This window comes from Chiloscyllium punctatum, chromosome 3 (genome assembly GCF_047496795.1).
Source record: "Chiloscyllium punctatum isolate Juve2018m chromosome 3, sChiPun1.3, whole genome shotgun sequence".
In the NCBI taxonomy this organism is placed as follows: Eukaryota; Metazoa; Chordata; class Chondrichthyes; order Orectolobiformes; family Hemiscylliidae; genus Chiloscyllium; species Chiloscyllium punctatum.
The window spans coordinates 2,601,253-2,619,919 of NC_092741.1; positions in this window are offsets into that span (position 1 = coordinate 2,601,253).

Below are 18,667 nucleotides of genomic sequence, written 5' to 3' on the forward strand. Positions count from 1 at the left end.
CCCAGTCTCTGTATAAACTCCCCCCTTTCACATATAACCCTCCCAGTCTCCTTATAAACTCCCCCATTCACATATAACCCTCCCAGTCTCTGTATAAACTCTCCCATTCACATATAACCCTCCCAGTCTCTGTATAAACTCTCCCCCTTTCACATATAACCCTCCCAGTCTCTGTATAAACTCTCCCTCTTTCACATATAACCCTCCCAGTCTCCTTATAAACTCTCCCTCTTTCACATATAACCCTCCCAGTCTCCTTATAAACTCCCCTTTCACATATAACCCTCCCAGTCTCTGTATAAACTCTCCCTCTTTCACATATAACCCTCCCAGTCTCTGTATAAACTCTCCCCGTTCACATATAACCCTCCCAGTCTCCTTATAAACTCTCCCTCTTTCACATATAACCCTCCCAGTCTCCTTATAAACTCTCCCTCTTTCACATATAACCCTCCCAGTCTCTGTATAAACTCTCCCCATTCACATATAACCCTCTCAGTCTCCTTATAAACTCCCCCATTCACATATAACCCTCCCAGTCTCTGTATAAACTCCCCCATTCACATATAACCCTCCCAGTCTCCTTATAAACTCTCCCTCTTTCACATGTCACCCTCCCAGTCTCTGTATAAACTCCCCCATTCACATGTCACCCTCCCAGTCTCTGTATAAACTCCCCCATTCACATGTCACCCTCCCAGTCTCTGTATAAACTCCCCCATTCACATATAACCCTCCCAGTCTCTGTATAAACTCCCCCATTCACATATAACCCTCCCAGTCTCCTTATAAACTCCCCCATTCACATATAACCCTCCCAGTCTCTGTATAAACTCCCCCATTCACATATAACCCTCCCAGTCTCTGTATAAACTCTCCCCATTCACATATAACCCTCCCAGTCTCTGTATAAACTCTCCCCATTCACATATAACCCTCCCAGTCTCTGTATAAACTCCCCTTTCACATATAACCCTCCCAGTCTCTGTATAAACTCTCCCTCTTTCACATATAACCTTTCCAGTCTCTGTATAAACTCTCCCCATTCACATATAACCCTCCCAGTCTCTGTATAAACTCCCCCATTCACATATAACCCTCCCAGTCTCCTTATAAACTCCCCCATTCACAAATAAGCCTCCCAGTCTCTGTATAAACTCTCCCCATTCACATATAACCCTCCCAGTCTCTGTATAAACTCTCCCCCTTTCACATATAACCCTCCCAGTCTCTGTATAAACTCTCCCCATTCACATATAACCCTCCCAGTCTCTGTATAAACTCCCCTTTCACATATAACCCTCCCAGTCTCTGTATAAACTCTCCCCTTTCACATATAACCCTCCCAGTCTCCTTATAAACTCTCCCTCTTTCACATGGAACCCTCCCAGTCTCCTTATAAACTCCCCTTTCACATATAACCCTCCCAGTCTCTGTATAAACTCTCCCCTTTCACATATAACCCTCCCAGTCTCTGTATAAACTCTCCCCTTTCACATATAACCCTCCCAGTCTCCTTATAAACTCCCTCTTTCACATATAACCCTCCCAGTCTCTGTATAAACTCCCCCATTCACATATAACCCTCCCAGTCTCCTTATAAACTCCCCCATTCACATATAAGCCTCCCAGTCTCTGTATAAACTCTCCCCATTCACATATAACCCTCCCAGTCTCTGTATAAACTCTCCCCCTTTCACATATAACCCTCCCAGTCTCTGTATAAACTCCCCCCTTTCACATATAACCCTCCCAGTCTCCTTATAAACTCCCCCATTCACATATAACACTCCCAGTCTCTGTATAAACTCTCCCATTCACATATAACCCTCCGAGTCTCTGTATAAACTCTCCCCCTTTCACATATAACCCTCCCAGTCTCTGTATAAACTCTCCCTCTTTCACATATAACCCTCCCAGTCTCTGTATAAACTCCCCCATTCACATATAACCCTCCCAGTCTCCTTATAAACTCCCCCATTCACATATAAGCCTCCCAATCTCTGTATAAACTCTCCCCATTCACATATAACCCTCCCAGTCTCTGTATAAACTCTCCCCATTCACATATAAGCCTCCCAGTCTCCTTATAAACTCTCCCCTTTCACATATAACCCTCCCAATCTCTGTATAAACTCCCCAATTCACATATAAGCCTCCCAGTCTCTGTATAAACTCTCCCCATTCACATATAAGCCTCCCAGTCTCCTTATAAACTCTCCCTCTTTCACATATAACCCTCCCAGTCTCTGTATAAACTCCCCCATTCACATATAACCCTCCCAGTCTCTGTATAAACTCCCCATTCACATATAACCCTCCCAGTCTCTGTATAAACTCCCCCATTCACATAAAACCCTCCCAGTCTCTGTATAAACTCCCCCCTTTCACATATAACCCTCCCAGTCTCCTTATAAACTCCCCCATTCCCATGTCACCCTCCCAGTCTCTGTATAAACTCCCCCATTCACATATAACCCTCCCAGTCTCTGTATAAACTCCCCCATTCACATATAACCCTCCCAGTCTCTGTATAAACTCTCCCCATTCACATATAACCCTCCCAGTCTCTGTATAAACTCACCCCCTTTCACATATAACCCTCCCAGTCTCTGTATAAACTCCCCCATACACAAAGAACCCTCCCAGTCTCCTTATAAACTCCCCCATTCACATATAAGCCTCCCAGTCTCTGTATAAATTCTCCCCATTCACATATAACCCTCCCAGTCTCTGTATAAACTCTCCCCCTTTCACATATAACCCTCCCAGTCTCTGTATAAACTCTCCCCATTCACATATAACCCTCCCAGTCTCTGTATAAACTCCCCTTTCACATATAACCCTCCCAGTCTCTGTATAAACTGTCCCTCTTTCACATATAACCCTCCCAGTCTCTGTATAAACTCTCCCCATTCACATATAACCCTCCCAGTCTCTGTATAAACTCCCCCATTCACATATAACCCTCCCAGTCTCCTTATAAACTCCCCCATTCACATATAAGCCTCCCAGTCTCTGTATAAACTCTCCCCATTCACATATAACCCTCCCAGTCTCTGTATAAACTCTCCCCCTTTCACATATAACCCTCCCAGTCTCTGTATAAACTCCCCCCTTTCACATATAACCCTCCCAGTCTCCTTATAAACTCCCCCATTCACATATAACCCTCCCAGTCTCTGTATAAACTCTCCCATTCACATATAACCCTCCCAGTCTCTGTATAAACTCTCCCCCTTTCACATATAACCCTCCCAGTCTCTGTATAAACTCTCCCTCTTTCACATATAACCCTCCCAGTCTCCTTATAAACTCTCCCTCTTTCACATATAACCCTCCCAGGCTCTGTATAAACTCCCCCATTCACATATAACCCTCCCAGTCTCCTTATAAACTCTCCCTCTTTCACATATAACCCTCCCAGTCTCTGTATAAACTCCCCCATTCACATATAACCCTCCCAGTCTCTGTATAAACTCTCCCTCTTTCACATCTAACCCTCCCAGTCTCTGTATAAACTTTCCCCGTTCACATATAACCCTCCCAGTCTCCTTATAAACTCTCCCTCTTTCACATATAACCCTCCCAGTCTCCTTATAAACTCTCCCTCTTTCACATATAACCCTCCCAGTCTCTGTATAAACTCTCCCCATTCACATATAACCCTCCCAGTCTCCTTATAAACTCCCCCATTCACATATAACCCTCCCAGTCTCTGTATAAACTCCCCCATTCACATATAACCCTCACAGTCTCCTTATAAACTCTCCCTCTTTCACATATAACCCTCCCAGTCTCTGTATAAACTCCCCCATTCACATATAAGCCTCCCAGTCTCTGTATAAACTCCCCCATTCACATATAACCCTCCCAGTCTCTGTATAAACTCCCCCATTCACATATAACCCTCCCAGTCTCCTTATAAACTCTCCCATTCACATGTCACCCTCCCAGTCTCTGTATAAACTCCCCCATTCACATGTCACCCTCCCAGTCTCTGTATAAACTCCCCCATTCACATATAACCCTCCCAGTCTCTGTATAAACTCCCCCATTCACATATAACCCTCCCAGTCTCCTTATAAACTCCCCCATTCACATATAAGCCTCCCAATCTCTGTATAAACTCTCCCCATTCACATATAACCCTCCCAGTCTCTGTATAAACTCTCCCCATTCACATATAAGCCTCCCAGTCTCCTTATAAACTCTCCCCTTTCACATATAACCCTCCCAATCTCTGTATAAACTCCCCAATTCACATATAAGCCTCCCAGTCTCTGTATAAACTCTCCCCATTCACATATAACCCTCCCAGTCTCCTTATAAACTCCCCCATTCACATAGAACCCTCCCAGTCTCCTTATAAACTCTCCCATTCACATATAACTCTCCCAGTCTCTGTATAAACTCTCCCCCATTCACATATAACCCTCCCAGTCTCTGTATAAACTCTCCCCCTTTCACATATAACCCTCCCAGTCTCTGTATAAACTCTCCCCCTTTCACATATAACCCTCCCAGTCTCTGTATAAACTCTCCCCCTTTCACATATAACCCTCCCAGTCTCTGTATAAACTCTCCCCCTTTCACATATAACCCTCCCAGTCTCTGTATAAACTCTCCCCTTTCACATATAACCCTCCCAGTCTCCTTATAAACTCCCTCTTTCACATATAACCCTCCCAGGCTCTGTATAAACTCCCCCATTCACATATAACCCTCCCAGTCTCTGTATAAACTCTCACATTCACATATAACCCTCCCAGTCTCCTTATAAACTCTCCCTCTTTCACATATAACCCTCCCAGTCTCTGTATAAACTCTCCCCATTCACATATAACCCTCCCAGTCTCCTTATAAACTCCCCCATTCACATATAACCCTCCCAGTCTCTGTATAAACTCCCCCATTCACATATAACCCTCCCAGTCTCCTTATAAACTCTCCCCTTTCACATATAACCCTCCCAGTCTCTGTATAAACTCTCCCCTTTCACATATAACCCTCCCAGTCTCCTGAAAAACTCTCCCCCATTCACATATAAGCCTCCCAGTCTCTGTATAAACTCTCCCATTCACATATAACCCTCCCAGTCTCTGTATAAACTCTCCCCCATTCACATATAACCCTCCCAGTCTCTGTATAAACTCCCCCATTCACATATAACCCTCCCAGTCTCCTTATAAACTCCCCCATTCACATGTCACCCTCCCAGTCTCTGTATAAACTCCCCCATTCACATATAACCCTCCCAGTCTCTGTATAAACTCCCCCATTCACATATAAGCCTCCCAGTCTCTGTATAAACTCTCCCCATTCACATATAACCCTCCCAGTCTCTGTATAAACTCACCCCCTTTCACATATAACCCTCCCAGTCTCTGTATAAACTCCCCCATACACAAAGAACCCTCCCAGTCTCCTTATAAACTCCCCCATTCACATATAAGCCTCCCAGTCTCTGTATAAATTCTCCCCATTCACATATAACCCTCCCAGTCTCTGTATAAACTCTCCCCCTTTCACATATAACCCTCCCAGTCTCTGTATAAACTCTCCCCATTCACATATAACCCTCCCAGTCTCTGTATAAACTCCCCTTTCACATATAACCCTCCCAGTCTCTGTATAAACTCTCCCTCTTTCACATATAACCCTCCCAGTCTCTGTATAAACTCTCCCCATTCACATATAACCCTCCCAGTCTCTGTATAAACTCTCCCCATTCACATATAACCCTCCCAGTCTCTGTATAAACTCCCCCATTCACATATAACACTCCCAGTCTCCTTATAAACTCCCCCATTCACATATAAGCCTCCCAGTCTCTGTATAAACTCTCCCCATTCACATATAACCCTCCCAGTCTCTGTATAAACTCTCCCCCTTTCACATATAACCCTCCCAGTCTCTGTATAAACTCCCCCCTTTCACATATAACCCTCCCAGTCTCCTTATAAACTCCCCCATTCACATATAACCCTCCCAGTCTCTGTATAAACTCTCCCATTCACATATAACCCTCCCAGTCTCTGTATAAACTCTCCCCCTTTCACATATAACCCTCCCAGTCTCTGTATAAACTCTCCCTCTTTCACATATAACCCTCCCAGTCTCCTTATAAACTCTCCCTCTTTCACATATAACCCTCCCAGTCTCCTTATAAACTCCCCTTTCACATATAACCCTCCCAGTCTCTGTATAAACTCTCCCTCTTTCACATATAACCCTCCCAGTCTCTGTATAAACTCTCCCCGTTCACATATAACCCTCCCAGTCTCCTTATAAACTCTCCCTCTTTCACATATAACCCTCCCAGTCTCCTTATAAACTCTCCCTCTTTCACATATAACCCTCCCAGTCTCTGTATAAACTCTCCCCATTCACATATAACCCTCTCAGTCTCCTTATAAACTCCCCCATTCACATATAACCCTCCCAGTCTCTGTATAAACTCCCCCATTCACATATAACCCTCCCAGTCTCCTTATAAACTCTCCCTCTTTCACATGTCACCCTCCCAGTCTCTGTATAAACTCCCCCATTCACATGTCACCCTCCCAGTCTCTGTATAAACTCCCCCATTCACATGTCACCCTCCCAGTCTCTGTATAAACTCCCCCATTCACATATAACCCTCCCAGTCTCTGTATAAACTCCCCCATTCACATATAACCCTCCCAGTCTCCTTATAAACTCCCCCATTCACATATAACCCTCCCAGTCTCTGTATAAACTCCCCCATTCACATATAACCCTCCCAGTCTCTGTATAAACTCTCCCCATTCACATATAACCCTCCCAGTCTCTGTATAAACTCTCCCCATTCACATATAACCCTCCCAGTCTCTGTATAAACTCCCCTTTCACATATAACCCTCCCAGTCTCTGTATAAACTCTCCCTCTTTCACATATAACCTTTCCAGTCTCTGTATAAACTCTCCCCATTCACATATAACCCTCCCAGTCTCTGTATAAACTCCCCCATTCACATATAACCCTCCCAGTCTCCTTATAAACTCCCCCATTCACAAATAAGCCTCCCAGTCTCTGTATAAACTCTCCCCATTCACATATAACCCTCCCAGTCTCTGTATAAACTCTCCCCCTTTCACATATAACCCTCCCAGTCTCTGTATAAACTCTCCCCATTCACATATAACCCTCCCAGTCTCTGTATAAACTCCCCTTTCACATATAACCCTCCCAGTCTCTGTATAAACTCTCCCCTTTCACATATAACCCTCCCAGTCTCCTTATAAACTCTCCCTCTTTCACATGGAACCCTCCCAGTCTCCTTATAAACTCCCCTTTCACATATAACCCTCCCAGTCTCTGTATAAACTCTCCCCTTTCACATATAACCCTCCCAGTCTCTGTATAAACTCTCCCCTTTCACATATAACCCTCCCAGTCTCCTTATAAACTCTCCCCCATTCACATATAACCCTCCCAGTCTCTGTATAAACTCTCCCCTTTCACATATAACCCTCCCAGTCTCTGTATAAACTCTCCCATTCACATATAACCCTCCCAGTCTCTGTATAAACTCTCCCCCATTCACATATAACCCTCCCAGTCTCTGTATAAACTCCCCCATTCACATATAACCCTCCCAGTCTCTGTATAAACTCCCCCATTCACATATAACCCTCCCAGTCTCTGTATAAACTCCCCCATTCACATATAACCCTCCCAGTCTCTGTATAAACTCCCCCCTTTCACATATAACCCTCCCAGTCTCCTTATAAACTCTCCCTCTTTCACATATAACCCTCCCAGTCTCCTTATAAACTCTCCCTCTTTCACATATAACCCTCCCAGTCTGTGTATAAACTCCCCCATTCACATATAACCCTCCCAGTCTCTGTATAAACTCTCCCCATTCACATATAACCCTCCCAGTCTCTGTATAAACTCCCCCATTCACATATAACCCTCCCAGTCTCCTTATAAACTCTCCCTCTTTCACATATAACCCTCCCAGTCTCTGTATAAACTCCCCCATTCACATATAACCCTCCCAGTCTCCGTATAAACTCCCCATTCACATATAACCCTCCCAGTCTCTGTATAAACTCTCCCATTCACATATAACCCTCCCAGTCTCCTTATAAACTCTCCCTCTTTCACATATAACCCTCCCAGTCTCTGTATAAACTCCCCCATTCACATATAACCCTCCCAGTCTCCGTATAAACTCCCCATTCACATATAACCCTCCCAGTCTGTGTATAAACTCCCCCATTCACATATAACCCTCCCAGTCTCCTTATAAACTCCCCCATTCACATATAAGCCTCCCAATCTCTGTATAAACTCTCCCCATTCACATATAACCCTCCCAGTCTCTGTATAAACTCTCCCCATTCACATATAAGCCTCCCAGTCTCCTTATAAACTCTCCCCTTTCACATATAACCCTCCCAATCTCTGTATAAACTCCCCAATTCACATATAAGCCTCCCAGTCTCTGTATAAACTCTCCCCATTCACATATAACCCTCCCAGTCTCCTTATAAACTCCCCCATTCACATAGAACCCTCCCAGTCTCCTTATAAACTCTCCCATTCACATATAACTCTCCCAGTCTCTGTATAAACTCTCCCCCATTCACATATAACCCTCCCAGTCTCTGTATAAACTCTCCCCCTTTCACATATAACCCTCCCAGTCTCTGTATAAACTCTCCCCCTTTCACATATAACCCTCCCAGTCTCTGTATAAACTCTCCCCCTTTCACATATAACCCTCCCAGTCTCTGTATAAACTCTCCCCCTTTCACATATAACCCTCCCAGTCTCTGTATAAACTCTCCCCTTTCACATATAACCCTCCCAGTCTCCTTATAAACTCCCTCTTTCACATATAACCCTCCCAGTCTCTGTATAAACTCCCCCATTCACATATAACCCTCCCAGTCTCTGTATAAACTCTCACATTCACATATAACCCTCCCAGTCCCTGTATAAACTCCCCCCTTTCACATATAACCCTCCCAGTCTCCTTATAAACTCCCCCATTCACATATAACCCTCCCAGTCTCTGTATAAACTCTCCCCCTTTCACATATAACCCTCCCAGTCTCTGTATAAACTCTCCCCCTTTCACATATAACCCTCCCAGTCTCCTTATAAACTCCCCCATTCACATATAACCCTCCCAGTCTCTGTATAAACTCTCCCCCTTTCACATATAACCCTCCCAGTCTCCTTATAAACTCTCCCCGTTCACATATAACCCGCCCAGTCTCCTTATAAACTCTCCCTCTTTCACATATAACCCTCCCAGTCTCCTTATAAACTCTCCCTCTTTCACATATAACCCTCCCAGTCTCTGTATAAACTCTCCCCATTCACATATAACCCTCCCAGTCTCCTTATAAACTCCCCCATTCACATATAACCCTCCCAGTCTCTGTATAAACTCCCCCATTCACATATAACCCTCCCAGTCTCCTTATAAACTCTCCCTCTTTCACATATAACCCTCCCAGTCTCTGTATAAACTCCCCCATTCACATATAACCCTCCCAGTCTCCGTATAAACTCCCCATTCACATATAACCCTCCCAGTCTCTGTATAAACTCTCCCATTCACATATAACCCTCCCAGTCTCTGTATAAACTCTCCCCCATTCACATATAACCCTCCCAGTCTCTGTATAAACTCCCCCATTCACATATAACCCTCCCAGTCTCCTTATAAACTCCCCCATTCACATGTCACCCTCCCAGTCTCTGTATAAACTCCCCCATTCACATATAACCCTCCCAGTCTCTGTATAAACTCCCCCATTCACATATAAGCCTCCCAGTCTCTGTATAAACTCTCCCCATTCACATATAACCCTCCCAGTCTCTGTATAAACTCACCCCCTTTCACATATAACCCTCCCAGTCTCTGTATAAACTCCCCCATACACAAAGAACCCTCCCAGTCTCCTTATAAACTCCCCCATTCACATAGAAGCCTCCCAGTCTCTGTATAAATTCTCCCCATTCACATATAACCCTCCCAGTCTCTGTATAAACTCTCCCCCTTTCACATATAACCCTCCCAGTCTCTGTATAAACTCTCCCCATTCACATATAACCCTCCCAGTCTCTGTATAAACTCCCCCATTCACATATAACCCTCCCAGTCTCCTTATAAACTCCCCCATTCACATATAAGCCTCCCAGTCTCTGTATAAACTCTCCCCATTCACATATAACCCTCCCAGTCTCTGTATAAACTCTCCCCCTTTCACATATAACCCTCCCAGTCTCTGTATAAACTCCCCCCTTTCACATATAACCCTCCCAGTCTCCTTATAAACTCCCCCATTCACATATAACCCTCCCAGTCTCTGTATAAACTCTCCCATTCACATATAACCCTCCCAGTCTCTGTATAAACTCTCCCCCTTTCACATATAACCCTCCCAGTCTCTGTATAAACTCTCCCTCTTTCACATATAACCCTCCCAGTCTGTGTATAAACTCCCCCATTCACATATAACCCTCCCAGTCTCCTTATAAACTCCCCCATTCACATATAAGCCTCCCAATCTCTGTATAAACTCTCCCCATTCACATATAACCCTCCCAGTCTCTGTATAAACTCTCCCCATTCACATATAAGCCTCCCAGTCTCCTTATAAACTCTCCCCTTTCACATATAACCCTCCCAATCTCTGTATAAACTCCCCAATTCACATATAAGCCTCCCAGTCTCTGTATAAACTCTCCCCATTCACATATAACCCTCCCACTCTCCTTGTAAACTCCCCCATTCACATAGAACCCTCCCAGTCTCCTTATAAACTCTCCCATTCACATATAACTCTCCCAGTCTCTGTATAAACTCTCCCCCATTCACATATAACCCTCCCAGTCTCTGTATAAACTCTCCCCCTTTCACATATAACCCTCCCAGTCTCTGTATAAACTCTCCCCCTTTCACATATAACCCTCCCAGTCTCTGTATAAACTCTCCCCCTTTCACATATAACCCTCCCAGTCTCTGTATAAACTCTCCCCTTTCACATATAACCCTCCCAGTCTCCTTATAAACTCCCTCTTTCACATATAACCCTCCCAGTCTCTGTATAAACTCCCCCATTCACATATAACCCTCCCAGTCTCTGTATAAACTCTCACGTTCACATATAACCCTCCCAGTCCCTGTATAAACACCCCCTTTCACATATAACCCTCCCAGTCTCCTTATAAACTCCCCCATTCACATATAACCCTCCCAGTCTCTGTATAAACTCCCCCATTCACATATAACCCTCCCAGTCTCTGTATAAGCTCTCCCATTCACATATAACCCTCCCAGTCTCTGTATAAACTCCCCCATTCACATATAACCCTCCCAGTCTCTGTATAAACTCCCCCCTTTCACATATAACCCTCCCAGTCTCTGTATAAACTCCCCCATTCACATATAACCCTCCCAGTCTCCTTATAAACTCTCCCTCTTTCACATATAACCCTCCCAGTCTCTGTATAAACTCCCCCATTCACATATAACCCTCCCAGTCTCTGTATAAACTCCCCATTCACATATAACCCTCCCAGTCTCTGTATAAACTCCCCCATTCACATAAAACCCTCCCAGTCTCTGTATAAACTCCCCCCTTTCACATATAACCCTCCCAGTCTCCTTATAAACTCCCCCATTCACATGTCACCCTCCCAGTCTCTGTATAAACTCCCCCATTCACATATAACCCTCCCAGTCTCTGTATAAACTCCCCCATTCACATATAAGCCTCCCAGTCTCTGTATAAACTCTCCCCATTCACATATAACCCTCCCAGTCTCTGTATAAACTCACCCCCTTTCACATATAACCCTCCCAGTCTCTGTATAAACTCCCCCATACACAAAGAACCCTCCCAGTCTCCTTATAAACTCCCCCATTCACATATAAGCCTCCCAGTCTCTGTATAAATTCTCCCCATTCACATATAACCCTCCCAGTCTCTGTATAAACTCTCCCCCTTTCACATATAACCCTCCCAGTCTCTGTATAAACTCTCCCCATTCACATATAACCCTCCCAGTCTCTGTATAAACTCCCCTTTCACATATAACCCTCCCAGTCTCTGTATAAACTCTCCCTCTTTCACATATAACCCTCCCAGTCTCTGTATAAACTCTCCCCATTCACATATAACCCTCCCAGTCTCTGTATAAACTCCCCCATTCACATATAACCCTCCCAGTCTCCTTATAAACTCCCCCATTCACATATAAGCCTCCCAGTCTCTGTATAAACTCTCCCCCATTCACATATAACCCTCCCAGTCTCTGTATAAACTCTCCCCCATTCACATATAACCCTCCCAGTCTCTGTATAAACTCCCCCATTCACATATAAGCCTCCCAGTCTCTGTATAAACTCTCCCTCTTTCACATATAACCCTCCCAGTCTCTGTATAAACTCTCCCCATTCACATATAACCCTCCCAGTCTCTGTATAAACTCTCCCATTCACATAGAACCCTCCCAGTCTCCTTATAAACTCTCCCATTCACATATAACTCTCCCAGTCTCTGTATAAACTCTCCCCCATTCACATATAACCCTCCCAGTCTCTGTATAAACTCTCCCCCTTTCACATATAACCCTCCCAGTCTCTGTATAAACTCTCCCCCTTTCACATATAACCCTCCCAGTCTCTGTATAAACTCTCCCCCTTTCACATATAACCCTCCCAGTCTCTGTATAAACTCTCCCCCTTTCACATATAACCCTCCCAGTCTCTGTATAAACTCTCCCCTTTCACATATAACCCTCCCAGTCTCCTTATAAACTCCCTCTTTCACATATAACCCTCCCAGTCTCTGTATAAACTCCCCCATTCACATATAACCCTCCCAGTCTCTGTATAAACTCTCACGTTCACATATAACCCTCCCAGTCCCTGTATAAACACCCCCTTTCACATATAACCCTCCCAGTCTCCTTATAAACTCCCCCATTCACATATAACCCTCCCAGTCTCTGTATAAACTCCCCCATTCACATATAACCCTCCCAGTCTCTGTATAAGCTCTCCCATTCACATATAACCCTCCCAGTCTCTGTATAAACTCCCCCATTCACATATAACCCTCCCAGTCTCTGTATAAACTCCCCCCTTTCAAATATAACCCTCCCAGTCTCTGTATAAACTCCCCCATTCACATATAACCCTCCCAGTCTCCTTATAAACTCTCCCTCTTTCACATATAACCCTCCCAGTCTCTGTATAAACTCCCCCATTCACATATAACCCTCCCAGTCTCTGTATAAACTCCCCATTCACATATAACCCTCCCAGTCTCTGTATAAACTCCCCCATTCACATAAAACCCTCCCAGTCTCTGTATAAACTCCCCCCTTTCACATATAACCCTCCCAGTCTCCTTATAAACTCCCCCATTCACATGTCACCCTCCCAGTCTCTGTATAAACTCCCCCATTCACATATAACCCTCCCAGTCTCTGTATAAACTCCCCCATTCACATATAAGCCTCCCAGTCTCTGTATAAACTCTCCCCATTCACATATAACCCTCCCAGTCTCTGTATAAACTCACCCCCTTTCACATATAACCCTCCCAGTCTCTGTATAAACTCCCCCATACACAAAGAACCCTCCCAGTCTCCTTATAAACTCCTCCATTCACATATAAGCCTCCCAGTCTCTGTATAAATTCTCCCCATTCACATATAACCCTCCCAGTCTCTGTATAAACTCTCCCCCTTTCACATATAACCCTCCCAGTCTCTGTATAAACTCTCCCCATTCACATATAACCCTCCCAGTCTCTGTATAAACTCCCCTTTCACATATAACCCTCCCAGTCTCTGTATAAACTCTCCCTCTTTCACATATAACCCTCCCAGTCTCTGTATAAACTCTCCCCATTCACATATAACCCTCCCAGTCTCTGTATAAACTCCCCCATTCACATATAACCCTCCCAGTCTCCTTATAAACTCCCCCATTCACATATAAGCCTCCCAGTCTCTGTATAAACTCTCCCCATTCACATATAACCCTCCCAGTCTCTGTATAAACTCTCCCCCTTTCACATATAACCCTCCCAGTCTCTGTATAAACTCCCCCCTTTCACATATAACCCTCCCAGTCTCCTTATAAACTCCCCCATTCACATATAACCCTCCCAGTCTCTGTATAAACTCTCCCATTCACATATAACCCTCCCAGTCTCTGTATAAACTCTCCCCCTTTCACATATAACCCTCCCAGTCTCTGTATAAACTCTCCCTCTTTCACATATAACCCTCCCAGTCTCCTTATAAACTCTCCCTCTTTCACATATAACCCTCCCAGGCTCTGTATAAACTCCCCCATTCACATATAACCCTCCCAGTCTCCTTATAAACTCTCCCTCTTTCACATATAACCCTCCCAGTCTCTGTATAAACTCCCCCATTCACAAATAACCCTCCCAGTCTCTGTATAAACTCCCCCTTTCACATATAACCCTCCCAGTCTCCTTATAAACTCCCCCATTCACATATAACCCTCCCAGTCTCTGTATAAACTCTCCCCCTTTCACATATAACCCTCCCAGTCTCCTTATAAACTCTCCCCGTTCACATATAACCCGCCCAGTCTCCTTATAAACTCTCCCTCTTTCACATATAACCCTCCCAGTCTCCTTATAAACTCTCCCTCTTTCACATATATCCCTCCCAGTCTCTGTATAAACTCTCCCCATTCACATATAACCCTCCCAGTCTCCTTATAAACTCCCCCATTCACATATAACCCTCCCAGTCTCTGTATAAACTCCCCCATTCACATATAACCCTCCCAGTCTCCTTATAAACTCTCCCTCTTTCACATATAACCCTCCCAGTCTCTGTATAAACTCCCCCATTCACATATAACCCTCCCAGTCTCCGTATAAACTCCCCATTCACATATAACCCTCCCAGTCTCTGTATAAACTCTCCCATTCACATATAACCCTCCCAGTCTCCTTATAAACTCTCCCTCTTTCACATATAACCCTCCCAGTCTCTGTATAAACTCCCCCATTCACATATAACCCTCCCAGTCTCCGTATAAACTCCCCATTCACATATAACCCTCCCAGTCTCTGTATAAACTCCCCCATTCACATATAACCCTCCCAGTCTCCTTATAAACTCCCCCATTCACATATAACCCTCCCAGTCTCTGTATAAACTCCCCCATTCACATATAACCCTCCCAGTCTCTGTATAAACTCTCCCCCTTTCACATATAACCCTCCCAGTCTCTGTATAAACTCTCCCCCTTTCACATATAACCCTCCCAGTCTCCTTATAAACTCCCCCATTCACATATAACCCTCCCAGTCTCTGTATAAACTCTCCCCCTTTCACATATAACCCTCCCAGTCTCCTTATAAACTCTCCCCGTTCACATATAACCCGCCCAGTCTCCTTATAAACTCTCCCTCTTTCACATATAACCCTCCCAGTCTCCTTATAAACTCTCCCTCTTTCACATATAACCCTCCCAGTCTCTGTATAAACTCTACCCATTCACATATAACCCTCCCAGTCTCCTTATAAACTCCCCCATTCACATATAACCCTCCCAGTCTCTGTATAAACTCCCCCATTCACATATAACCCTCCCAGTCTCTGTATAAACTCTCCCCCATTCACATATAACCCTCCCAGTCTCTGTATAAACTCCCCCATTCACATATAACCCTCCCAGTCTCCTTATAAACTCCCCCATTCACATGTCACCCTCCCAGTCTCTGTATAAACTCCCCCATTCACATATAACCCTCCCAGTCTCTGTATAAACTCCCCCATTCACATATAAGCCTCCCAGTCTCTGTATAAACTCTCCCCATTCACATATAACCCTCCCAGTCTCTGTATAAACTCACCCCCTTTCACATATAACCCTCCCAGTCTCTGTATAAACTCCCCCATACACAAAGAACCCTCCCAGTCTCCTTATAAACTCCCCCATTCACATATAAGCCTCCCAGTCTCTGTATAAATTCTCCCCATTCACATATAACCCTCCCAGTCTCTGTATAAACTCTCCCCCTTTCACATATAACCCTCCCAGTCTCTGTATAAACTCTCCCCATTCACATATAACCCTCCCAGTCTCTGTATAAACTCCCCTTTCACATATAACCCTCCCAGTCTCTGTATAAACTCTCCCTCTTTCACATATAACCCTCCCAGTCTCTGTATAAACTCTCCCCATTCACATATAACCCTCCCAGTCTCTGTATAAACTCCCCCATTCACATATAACCCTCCCAGTCTCCTTATAAACTCCCCCATTCACATATAAGCCTCCCAGTCTCTGTATAAACTCTCCCCATTCACATATAACCCTCCCAGTCTCTGTATAAACTCTCCCCCTTTCACATATAACCCTCCCAGTCTCTGTATAAACTCCCCCCTTTCACATATAACCCTCCCAGTCTCCTTATAAACTCCCCCATTCACATATAACCCTCCCAGTCTCTGTATAAACTCTCCCATTCACATATAACCCTCCCAGTCTCTGTATAAACTCTCCCCCTTTCACATATAACCCTCCCAGTCTCTGTATAAACTCTCCCTCTTTCACATATAACCCTCCCAGTCTCTGTATAAACTCCCCCATTCACATATAACCCTCCCAGTCTCCTTATAAACTCCCCCATTCACATATAAGCCTCCCAATCTCTGTATAAACTCTCCCCATTCACATATAACCCTCCCAGTCTCTGTATAAACTCTCCCCATTCACATATAAGCCTCCCAGTCTCCTTATAAACTCTCCCCTTTCACATATAACCCTCCCAATCTCTGTATAAACTCCCCAATTCACATATAAGCCTCCCAGTCTCTGTATAAACTCTCCCCATTCACATATAACCCTCCCAGTCTCCTTGTAAACTCCCCCATTCACATAGAACCCTCCCAGTCTCCTTATAAACTCTCCCATTCACATATAACTCTCCCAGTCTCTGTATAAACTCTCCCCCATTCACATATAACCCTCCCAGTCTCTGTATAAACTCTCCCCCTTTCACATATAACCCTCCCAGTCTCTGTATAAACTCTCCCCCTTTCACATATAACCCTCCCAGTCTCTGTATAAACTCTCCCCCTTTCACATATAACCCTCCCAGTCTCTGTATAAACTCTCCCCCTTTCACATATAACCCTCCCAGTCTCTGTATAAACTCTCCCCTTTCACATATAACCCTCCCAGTCTCCTTATAAACTCCCTCTTTCACATATAACCCTCCCAGTCTCTGTATAAACTCCCCCATTCACATATAACCCTCCCAGTCTCTGTATAAACTCTCACATTCACATATAACCCTCCCAGTCCCTGTATAAACTCCCCCCTTTCACATATAACCCTCCCAGTCTCCTTATAAACTCCCCCATTCACATATAACCCTCCCAGTCTCTGTATAAACTCCCCCATTCACATATAACCCTCCCAGTCTCTGTATAAACTCTCCCATTCACATATAACCCTCCCAGTCTCTGTATAAACTCCCCCATTCACATATAACCCTCCCAGTCTCTGTATAAACTCCCCCCTTTCACATATAACCCTCCCAGTCTCTGTATAAACTCCCCCATTCACATATAACCCTCCCAGTCTCCTTATAAACTCTCCCTCTTTCACATATAACCCTCCCAGTCTCTGTATAAACTCCCCCATTCACATATAACCCTCCTAGTCTCTGTATAAACTCCCCATTCACATATAACCCTCCCAGTCTCTGTATAAACTCCCCCATTCACATAAAACCCTCCCAGTCTCTGTATAAACTCCCCCCTTTCACATATAACCCTCCCAGTCTCCTTATAAACTCCCCCATTCACATGTCACCCTCCCAGTCTCTGTATAAACTCCCCCATTCACATATAACCCTCCCAGTCTCTGTATAAACTCCCCCATTCACATATAAGCCTCCCAGTCTCTGTATAAACTCTCCCCATTCACATATAACCCTCCCAGTCTCTGTATAAACTCACCCCCTTTCAGATATAACCCTCCCAGTCTCTGTATAAACTCCCCCATACACAAAGAACCCTCCCAGTCTCCTTATAAACTCACCCATTCACATATAAGCCTCCCAGTCTCTGTATAAATTCTCCCCATTCACATATAACCCTCCCAGTCTCTGTATAAACTCTCCCCCTTTCACATATAACCCTCCCAGTCTCTGTATAAACTCCCCTTTCACATATAACCCTCCCAGTCTCTGTATAAACTCTCCCTCTTTCACATATAACCCTCCCAGTCTCTGTATAAACTCTCCCCATTCACATATAACCCTCCCAGTCTCTGTATAAACTCCCCCATTCACATATAACCCTCCCAGTCTCCTTATAAACTCCCCCATTCACATATAAGCCTCCCAGTCTCTGTATAAACTCTCCCCATTCACATATAACCCTCCCAGTCTCTGTATAAACTCTCCCCCTTTCACATATAACCCTCCCAGTCTCTGTATAAACTCCCCCCTTTCACATATAACCCTCCCAGTCACCTTATAAACTCCCCCATTCACATATAACCCTCCCAGTCTCTGTATAAACTCTCCCATTCACATATAACCCTCCCAGTCTCTGTATAAACTCTCCCCCTTTCACATATAACCCTCCCAGTCTCTG